The sequence below is a fragment of the Cryptomeria japonica genome, chromosome 10 (genome assembly GCF_030272615.1).
Source record: "Cryptomeria japonica chromosome 10, Sugi_1.0, whole genome shotgun sequence".
In the NCBI taxonomy this organism is placed as follows: domain Eukaryota; kingdom Viridiplantae; phylum Streptophyta; class Pinopsida; order Cupressales; family Cupressaceae; genus Cryptomeria; species Cryptomeria japonica.
In genome coordinates, this window is record NC_081414.1 from 700406875 (window position 1) to 700417758 (window position 10884).

A 10884-nucleotide genomic window follows, 5' to 3' on the forward strand; every position below is an offset into this window, starting at 1 on the left:
ATTCGTTTATTTTGTGAAACTCTTATTTAGATGATCATTAGTTAGATTTGAGAGGGTGATTGTCATCCTCTTCTAGATCATCATATTTTACTTTAAGATTCCAATCTTGAAATTCTTTGAAGATTTGTCTTTAAAATCATCAGTCTTCCTTTTTCCCTCTTCAATTTTTTCTTGATTATTGTTTCTCACTTCATCTATTTTCTATTGTCATCCTTTTTCCCTCTTCATTTTTTCTTGATTATTGTTTCAAACTTCATCTATTTTCTATTGTCATGGTCTATAAAAGGAAATTGATATTTAGTATTTATTATGATAAGTTGTGTAGTTTCAATTATTTGAAATATGCAACTAGTAATTTTCATTTTTAATGTAAATATATAATTTCAAAATGTTGAAAAATTATAAAGTTCATTCAATCACATTGTCAAAAGAATCAAGAATCAAATAAGTCATAGATTGTTGTACTTGACATACAATATTATTATAGATGATTTGATAATTCCTTTACACTTGATTGAAATATTGTACATATTAAATTATTTGTAATTACACAATTATCACCATACATACGTACATACGAACGACTGCTGAGGTATGCTGGTTCATTAGTTTTTTAAATCTGATTTGCTATTTCCAATGAAGATTTATTCACTCTGATTTGCTATTCCCAATCATCACACACGCAGTTCACTCTTGGTAAATTAAATATTGCTCGTGAAAATTATAGAGGAAGTCATTCCACAGAAAGAACTCTTCAACAGAGACCTAAAATTAAAACACTGAAATTTTACAAAAGATGGGTATATGGGTATTTCGGCATCTGCATGTGAGGCTTAACCTATTTTGGGACCTGAAACAACCTTGTTGGTTTCGGAGTTGACTTAATTCTTACTCGATCTTGTCTGTAATCACAGGTGACGAAGGATCCCTCTGGAACAATTGTTGGGGTCACACTTGGATTTTCCTGCTTCACAATTGCCTTTGCATGTTCAACATCTGCTCCCACCAGCTCTGGCCAGCTTCTTTTTACTGCTCCTGCACTCCCTATTTCAATACCCAAAGCAAACAATAAAAAGAGGATCATGCATAGCTTCTTGGAAAGGAAAAGAAAACAGAATGATTTGTTATTCCTTGAATTACCAGATTTAGTAGCTCCGTTTTCCATCCTTGGATTGCAACTGAGATCAATATGAATATGAAGATGGAAAAGGGTAATGGGTTTCAAGGATATATAAAAAGAGGAGTAGCAGTTCAGAAAGGAAGCATTGCCACAGTTTCGTAGATGACCAAATTTGGATGCATTATTTTGGGGCTTTTTTTTCCCTTGGCATGGATGCTCCCGGCCTACAATCGATCCTTTTTATTGTCGCGAAGCAGATGTAAATGCCCTTTTTTTGTCTTCTCTTTCTTGGATGATTCAACCAAGTGGAACGTAGAAAAACAAGAGCTCTGAGAGAGCTAGAGTCCCTGCCAATTGCAAGAAATACGCTCTGCGAGAGCTAGAGTCCCTGCCAATTGCAAGAAATATTAGTGAATATATTGGAGTAAATCTGTTTTGTATAGAACAGCTTGCGCATGTGTTTTGTAAATATTAATGGAACTAAACTTATAGCATTTTTGTAATATAATGCTAAATGGATAGCACAAGCATCAATCAAAACTAAGAAACCAGTCATTATACCTGTGGCCAGATAGAATCAGAACTATTGGTGGAGCAACAGTGTTGTATACTGCTATGCACTTGCTGCACACATTATGCAAAATATGTTAGTAGAAACAAGGCAAATGATTTGTTTCCTGAATGCTATCTAGTGAATACAACGCAAAGAGATTCTCTTGATGATTGGAAGGATTTCTCTTGTAACTTTTAACAATAAAATTTTAAAAACGTTTATGGCTTTTTTATGAAAGAGGCGAGTTCTTGAAAATGGGAAAATAATTTGTATGAACATTGTGCTGTCAAGCTAGGCATTATGACAGACATCATACTTTTAACAGAATATACTATAACCTGTATATGAAGTTGCAGTACATAAAAAAAGTCTAGAATAAAAAACTGTCTCTAAAAATAATCTAAGTTTGAAAATGAAAAATTCTTTAATTTAATTATGAAAAGTAGGGGAAAAAAAAAAATTCACATTTGTTGTCTTCATAATACTTGCGTAGCTGCAGGTAAATGCCAGTTTATCATTTCTGATGTAACATTTAAGCCTCACACAGTATTCATACCAGAGTTTATTCTATTGGTATTTTTTTAAACTCTTATTGTTCTTTTGTTTGAATAACGATAAAGCAAACTATTCATAGAATTGTCTAATTTGAGAGAGTTTTTGATGCCATACCATCTTTAGGTTTTTAAAGTTTTAGCTTTACCTGTAGCATCACTTATTCTTGAAACTGTTCATTGTATGCCCCACTCTTAAAACAGCTTACAAATTCTTTAGTTTATGGAATTATAAAGCTAGGCATTCTAATAGGTACCATGCATTTAGGTTTGAAAAGGTTAGTCTAGAGCCAACTAAAGAACAAATTTTAAGCTATTTTATTTACGTGTGTATTCGCAATGAAGCAAGACATGGACTGTGTCATACAAACAATCCCCAGCTACGTAATTGAATAAGTTAATTTAGAAACATTGTGCACAATCCAAAGCTTGATAGATTGATATTTTTTTTTTACCAGTAAAGGCAGAGCCGAGATTTATATTAATTATGCATAATTACAGTTTTGACATAGCTGGTTGATGCATTATCAAAAGGCTTATTGGATGCTTTTGTAACCTTTCTCAGCATTCGAGAAGGGGAGCTTCCAAACAAGCAGACCATAAGCAACATATTCTATCCTTCCAAAATCTATCAATATTATGCAATCTATGATCATAAAAAACTATAGAAAGTCTGGGTGGCAGATTCTCTATTGCCAAATTAACAAAGACTTTACTAAAATTATATAGCCAAAATTGACCTTACGAGAGTCTAGAAATAAGCAACAAGTATCTTTAAACAGAACTAAATTAGAAACCTAGCTCACAGAATCGTTCAAAATTTCAGATTGAGGAGAAACATTTCTCGCTATCCCAAGACCTCTGCTCGGCGGACGGCCCCTTCTAGCTCCACCCCTGCAAACCTGCTCAGCTTGGAGCCTCTCATCTTCTGCTTTCATAGGCAGGAGTCCATTAAATCTTGCAAATTGAAGGAGGTCATCCTCTCTGCCCTAGTCTTCTGGATTTTCCCCTAAGAACCGCCACTTGAGTTATCTGAGGCCTACTCCAACAAACACCCTGTGTCTATCCAAATCCTTCCCTTTCAGGTCTAGCAAGAAGGGGTAGTAATTGATAAGCTCGTTGTGGGCATTAAACATAATTCTATCACTTGGCTAAGGAGCCCCTGAATCATGGAGAGCCTTGTTTAGAATTTCTTGGAACTCCTGGAGAGGTTCTTCTGGGAATAGCTTCTTAGTAAGACTCCATACAGCTTGCTTGGATAGTTTTAAATCCATCAGAGAAGCAACAAACCTGGAGGAAATGCTAGTGTTATCTCGGGGATACTCCTCCCAGTTCAAATGCCCACTTCCCAGAATCATTTTAACTGCCAATATAACAAGAAATTCCGAGTGGAGAAGGAGGCGCTTCAATCTCAAGTCTGTTATTCTTCTGAAAGAAACTCGGCGCGTCGAAGCCGAGAGGGAAATGGGGGTGTCTGCACCAAAGCAGGAAGTAGGCTTTGGGTAGACACTCATAATAAACCCATATGGAGGCTCAGTCAACATGATTAGCAGTTGCAAGGCAATCAGACAAGAAATGGAATGAGGCAGACTGAGCTTTGGAATGATTTTGGCAAGATAAGAATGATAACGACTTGCAGAATACGCTAAGGAAAGATAATCAGGCACTATCTTTAACACCTAATTATGTGGGGCAGTATTGCATTTAATTCGCCAACTAAGGTGGCGGAGTATGTTTTTGTCCCAGACAAGCCAAATCTACCTTTCGGACAACGCAAACCTTGAGTTCGACTTGACAGCTTTGCCAGCTAGGTCTCGAGAAGCAAAGTCAGGAAAGGCTTAGCTCAAGAATATGTTGAGATGACATCACTGGATCTAAGCCCACTATTGCCCGAAGAAAAGTGAAGTTTGAATTGAAAAGGTAAACTAGTCGTTACCACTAGAACGCCAAAGATAGACATTAGATGATTGCTTTGAGATGGGAAGCATCTTTAACTAAATTTCTCGCCTCGCTAAAATTTGTCTCTTGCATTTAAGCTTAAAGGACTTGAGGGACATATTCCTGCTCATTAATCCGATCTGCTAGGCCAAGAGGCTGGGCTCCCTGATCCCACCAATGAATGAAGGTTCCCTGGGCTGCAATTTTTGAAAGGGCATCTGCCACTGAATTTGCTTCTCTGTAAATATGCTTAGCTTCATAATGCTCAATTCTAGCCAAGTTTTCTATTATGTTGTCTAAAATTCCTTGCAATCTCCAATTTGGGGTTTCTTCCTCTTGATTGCATTTATTGCTATCTCTGAATCACCCTCCACTGTAATGTTTTTTAAACCATGCTTTATGCAGTCCGTCAATCCAAGCTGTAATGCTTTGAATTCTGCTATATTATTAGTGTCAGGTGGAATCGGCTCTGCCATTTTCCCTATAATTGATCCTGAGTGATCTCTGATTACATATCCTATGCCAGAAGGGCCTGGGTTGCCTCTAGAAGCACCATCAAAACTTAGTTTTAGCCAGCCAGGCTTTGGAGGGGACCAAGTAGCAGCCTTCCTGGAGTTGATTTTTTGCCCAAAGGATGAAAGGATCCTGATTCCATGCCAATTATTCCTGATGCTTTCATCCCATGAGGAGAAAACTTTACGTGGTTCCAAAGAGAAAGCTATTTTGCAATTTACTATATCCACTATTACCGATTCAATTGAATTTAGGATTGATTCTAGCCTTATGGATTTGTCTTCAAATAACCTGCAATTCCTCTCCTTCCAAATTTCCCAAACTAAGCATGATGGGGACACTTTCATAATTAAACTCAAGGTGCTCTCCTTAATTGGAAAATACTAGCTTTGAAATAGGGATTTAATGTCATTTGGCAGGGCTGTGATCAGCCCCAATTTAGAACAGAGCCAGCGCCAGCATTTGGATGCAAAGGGGCAATTCAGTAGGAGATGGTCCACTATCTCTGTCTAGGCTTTACACATAATGCACCTTGATGGTCCTTCATACCCCATTTTTGTAAACTTTTCTGCAGTTAAAATTTTCTTTGATAGGCTAGCCACGCAAAAATCGCTACCTTTGGAATGATATTGGAACTCCAAAACAGCTTCTTCGGAATATCCTGCTTGTCCTGATTTGAACTACTGACTAGCACTATGTAGCCATCTTTAGAGTTATACTGCCCTGTTTTAGAGGATGCCCAAATTAAAGAATCTTTTCCTCTTCTCGGATTGATATTTCTTGCTTTTAGAAGTTCTGAGAGTAGGAATCCCCTAGGATTGGCAATCCTTCCATTGATTTCCACCTCCAGCTTTGAGTATCAGGTGGGCCATCCTCTACCAGATAGTCTCTAACTCGGACACCCCAATGTTGCTTAAACCAGTTCTTTGTTATAGGTATGTTAAGGGAGTTCGCAACAGATGGATAGCCACCCCAAGAGTCCTCCCAAAAGAGACTTGATCATCCATCATGAATATCCCATGCAATCCGTTCTGAAACCAATTTTCTGCAAGAGATGATGAAGTTACAGGTTCTACATCACTTGGGGAAAATGCTTGTTCTAAGAAGATTGAGAGGAACCTGATCTGGTAGGTACTTGGTTGCCAGCATCCTGACCCATGTGATGTTAGGATTATTAATGAACTTCCAGACTAGTTTGGCCCCTAAGGCTTTGTTTTGCAGTTTAAGATTCTTGATGCCTAAACCCCCCATTGTCTTGGGCTTGATTATTTTATCCCAGGCAATTAGGGCAATTTTGTGTTTTTCCTCACTATTTTGACAAAAAAAAATTATCATCTTCTTAATTAAAAAGGCATTGGCACTTGCTGATAAGGATAAGATGGATAATAGGTAAATAGGAAGAGCCAAGACCACTACTTGTATCATCACTAATCTTCCAGCCCAAGAGAGCCACTTTCCCTTCCACGAGTTTGAGTTTTGTTCCACTTTTAACTTTAAGGGGTCCCAAGATTTAGTGTTCCTTAGACCTAGCTCTATTGGGATGCCCAAATGGATGCAAGGGAGAGATCCTTCTCTGCAATCTAGAATTCTAAGGATCTTGGCCTGCAGGAGATTAGAGGTAGAGAAGAAATAGACCTTAGTTTTATCCTTGTTTCTTATTTGGCCTGAGGCCTTCCCATAGGTTTCTAAAATCTGTTTTAGGTGGATTACTTCCTTGAATTTTGCAGCCCCCAAGAGGAGGTTATCATCTGCAAACTGCTGGTGTGTGACTGCAAAGTTCTTGGTTACTTTGATTCCCTCTAAAAGATTATTCAAATGGCTTGATTTGATTGCCCTTCCCAATGCCTCCCCCGTTATGATATAGAGGAACGGAGAAATAGGGTCTCCTTGTCTGATACCCCTTCTAGAAGAGAAGAAGCTTGTTGGCTTTCAGAATTGAAAATTTTGAAGTTGAGATACATTCGAACAGCCAGTCAATCCATTGCTTTGCAAAGTCGAAGGCTTGCATGATTTTGCATAGGAAACGCCAATCTACACTATCATAAGCTTTTGATATGTCTAATTTTATTATCATACCTGGTCTTTTTGTACTTTGGAGAGTATGGATTGCTTCTTGCACTATTATTACCCATTCAAGAATTGAGCGGCCTGGGACGAATCTTGTCTGTTCATCTGATATAATACTAGCCATGAGAGGCTCCATTCTGTTCATCATGACTTTTGAGAGAATTTTGTAAACTGTATTGCTAGGGAGATGGGTCTGAAATCTCCTAGATTTAATGCATTCTCCTTCTTTAGTATGAGAGCTATAAACGTATGTTGTGATGTATTCACACATCGCCCCATTGCAAATGAGGACCCCCACTTTTTCGCTTCCTAGGTTAGTTGTCCTAGTTTAGTTAGCTGTTGTCGAGTCTTTGCTATTAACCTTTTGTTCGTAGTTGCTCATGGACTAGCCAAGTCTTTCTCTTTGAAATGAAGTGAGGTTTAACATTCCCTTTTCCCAGCAAAGGCATAATCCCTTCCACTTCTGTCGACCCTGTCAGTGGGTGCCCAAACCCAATCACTCCCATTTCCATTTCCTCCCATTTCCACCTCCCCTAACACTCTTCACTTTCATTTACCATACCTTCTAACTCGCCTACCTTCCTATCCTCTATCCTCCATCCACCTTTCATACCCTAGGCCTCACCTACCTTCACATCTTAACTTAAACCTACCCTTCCATCTTACACCCTCACCTCCTTCCACTAACTTCCTTTCCACCTTACCCCTACCCCTATTCTATCCTAACATCTCCCTTCCCCTCATACCTTCTATCTCACACTCCCTTTAACCTACCATCCACACTACCTACCCCTTTACCCCTTTATTCCCCTAAAATCACCTATTCTAACCCACATCCCATAAGTCTTACTTTCTTTATTTCCCTAAGCTTACCTCTACCACATTAACCTACCCTTCCATCTTACACCCTCACCTCCTTCCACTAACCTCCTTTCCACCTTACCCCTACCCCTATTCTATCCTAACATCTCCCTTCCCCTCATACCTTCTATCTCACACTCCCTTTAACCTACCATCCACACTACCTACCCCTTTACCCCTTTATTCCCCTAAATCACCTATTCTAACCCACATCCCATAAGTCTTACTTCCTTTATTTCCCTAAGCCTACCTCTACCACATTAACCTACCCTTTTCATCTTATCACCAACCCCCATCCTAGCCTACCCGTATCCTATCCCTATCCCTATCCTAACCTACCACCCTACCCCCTTACCCTTTTTCCTTGCCCCTTATAACTCCCATTATAACCCACATCCCCTTTACCCTTTCATTACCCACTTATACCTCCCACTCCACTTTATTCCCCAACATATCCTAACTCCAACCCCTTTTACCTCCCACATCCTAAGCCTCATTCCCCCCCACGTATCTTCTACTTCCATCATTTATATCCCTTATGTCCCCCTTTCCTCCAACATCCCATTCCCCCCTCTTTCTCCACGTAGCAGCTACCCGTAAAATTTCCTACCACTCCCCCCTCATATGTATCATATCATCCTTTTGGGCCCCACACACTCAAAAATGGGCAATCAAATTTATTTTTTTTTAAGGGCCTTCCTTACTGGGACCCACCGAGCTTTAGCCTGGGGATTTTAAGTGTTTTAATTACCATGCCACATATTGCTTGGGCCCCACAAAATCTGAAATGGAGATTTTAAAAGCTTGTTTTAAGGCATAGTATTTCCTTTGACTTCCTTTACCACCGTAGCCTTGATTGGGCCCCACCAAACTCTAAGGTGAAGGAAAAAGTTTTTAAGACATTTTTTATTTTTATTTGTTTAAAGGAAAGCAGCCACCTCATCATTTTATTTGGCTCCTAATATTCCCAACACATGCCACGATGAAACACAATGTAAGGTGTGGCACTTAGGAAATAAACAAGCTGGCCTTTGAAGGGAAAGATGTGTCACATAAACAAAACATTGGGGGGATTTAAATTCAAAATCAAATCATAAGAAGAGGAGGGCAGGCCCGAATATGATCTACAGTAGAAGAGCATAAAACCCTCAATTTGAACAAGGCAGAGATAAAGGTAGTTAACTTCCAGCATGGGGGAAAGGTGAATCAAACTTATTTTGAAGGTAATCTCAATCATGTTGATGTGAATTTCACCAAGTGTCATCTTTCAGAGTCCAATCTGATGGAAGGTGAAGAATATTAGATTTCAAGACAGTAGTACCGAGAGATAATTCATTTCCAGATTGATAAAGCTAATAATGTTGTTAAGTTCTGTTTGATTCTTCTTGATTGAAATTATTTTGTTTTTTTACTTTCAGGTGAAAAAATAAAAGACTCAGGCAAATCAGAGCAAGATCAGACCTAAATGAATTCAGGAAGCAAGTGAACAAATCGACTTGATCATGATGGGAGAAGGATTCAAAACCTAAGTTCAAGGTGAAGTATTGAGGAATGGTGAAGGAATTGAACCAAAAGAAGAATTTCGCTCATGTCCCTCTCTAAGGGTCCAGAGCAAAATCTCTTGGAAGAACCTCCTATCTCACCTAAAGCGCTAAGAAGATCTTGTTTTAAGCAAAGTAGGGAGCAGATTGACTTGAGCAAAGTGATAGGAATGAAGGAATTGAATCGAAAGAAGAATTTCGCTCTTGACCCTTCCAAAGGTACGGGAGCGAAATCTCTTGAAGAAGAGTGTTTTGTTAATCAAAATATCAAGACAAGCCTTCTTTAAGCATTTGTTGCAGGATGAGCCTTCCAATGATAATGAAAATTGAGTATGTGAAAGAGAAAATTAAGATCAACCCTTAGTTCGCTCAGGTACCTTCCAAAGGTACAGGAGCGAAATGCATTGAGGATGAGTAATATGTTACTGATGGTGTGTTGTAAGTCTTCTTCATCGTGGTTTCAAGTGTTCAAGCATCCTAAACTACATGCACGTCGTGAGAACTAAGCTTGCCTTCATCAAATATTGATGAAAATTTGACTTACATCCTAGCTCGCTCATGTCCCTCTCTAAGGGTCCACAACGAAATTCTCACCAAGTTGTGTACCTTGCAAGCGACAAAGCGAAATCTCACAAAGCAAGTATTTTGGCACCAAGCGTAATTTAAAAGTCGAATTGATTGAAAGGAAAGTGAGCTTTACCAAGTCGGCCAGCATCAATAGGAGTAATTTACATTTTTTATTTACCCCAGATCAAGTCGGCCTTGCATCCCAAAGACATGTCTCTAGCCTAGGCCACACATATAAAGGAGTTCATTAGATCATTCTAACATCAAAACAAAACATCATCTTTTCCATTAGTAAATTTTGTAAGCAGCTCCAACTGTCGGCGAATTTCAAGTTTAAAACAGCGAAGTATATTGGAGAAGAATTCAATCATTAGCAAGACGAATTTACCAAGAAGCAATAATATCATTCTCACAAGGGCAAAATTGACATTAAAGGAGCGGACCTGATGATCAAGGAAGACAAATTAAGCATTGAAGATGTCGATCTGATGTTTAGGAGGAGCGAATTCATCAAGAAGACAACAAATTTGCTTCAATCACGGAGTGACCTCTTCTATAGATGCTCTTGTTAAACCTGCAAATTACATCAAACTAGGAGGTTATAAATCAAACTAGGAGGTTATAATTACAAGGGATATCATTTGATGCTTGGTTATTTGTTTTGCAGGAGATGAAGAAACAAATGGAGGAAGATTGGAGTAAAGACCTCAAGGAAAAGTTTCAACACCAAGAACAAGATATAAGGAAGACCTCTTCAAGAAGCTCCATGAGCGTCAAGAACACCTCAAGTGCATGAAGAAGACTTAGAGTACTAAGCACCTACAAGCAGTAGAGCGGAATATCTTCAAGGTTCTCATTCTATCACGTTGACACGAATAGATCATAAGATGGCAAAAGGGAGATCATATAACCATTCTAAGGCAAGATAGACAAGCAAGGATTGGAGGTTGACCACGATAAATACTTCCTATCACCACTACTTTGAGCAGGCTTGTAATGTCGAGTATCAAATCTTCCAAACCTACAAGTGCAAGTTGAGGTGGAATCCTAGTCATCATTCCAGTCACCACTCGCCAATCAGGGAAGGTCTACATCAGCATGTCTAGATACAATGTATTTGATTCCTCTATGATGGCACAAACTCCGATGTACCTACCCCTGACATCTATTGGT

General features: G+C 38.9%; 2 long non-coding RNA genes across 3 annotated transcripts; one reads left to right on the forward strand and one right to left on the reverse strand.

Moving 5' to 3' along the window:
* Positions 1-1164: 1164 nt before the first annotated feature.
* LOC131040473 (uncharacterized) lies at positions 1165-9941 on the reverse strand. Of its 2 annotated transcripts, none has more exons than XR_009359145.1 (3): positions 9845-9941; positions 1682-1744; positions 1165-1508 (listed from the first exon to the last, which is right to left on the reverse strand). It is a non-coding gene; the product is annotated as an uncharacterized LOC131040473 (long non-coding RNA). The 2 variants fall into 2 exon arrangements; XR_009359144.1 differs by having other exon boundaries at positions 1165-1467; positions 9845-9918.
* LOC131040475 (uncharacterized) lies at positions 8528-9514 on the forward strand. The gene is made up of 2 exons (XR_009104874.2): positions 8528-8826; positions 9022-9514. It is a non-coding gene; the product is annotated as an uncharacterized LOC131040475 (long non-coding RNA).
* Positions 9942-10884: the final 943 nt, after the last annotated feature.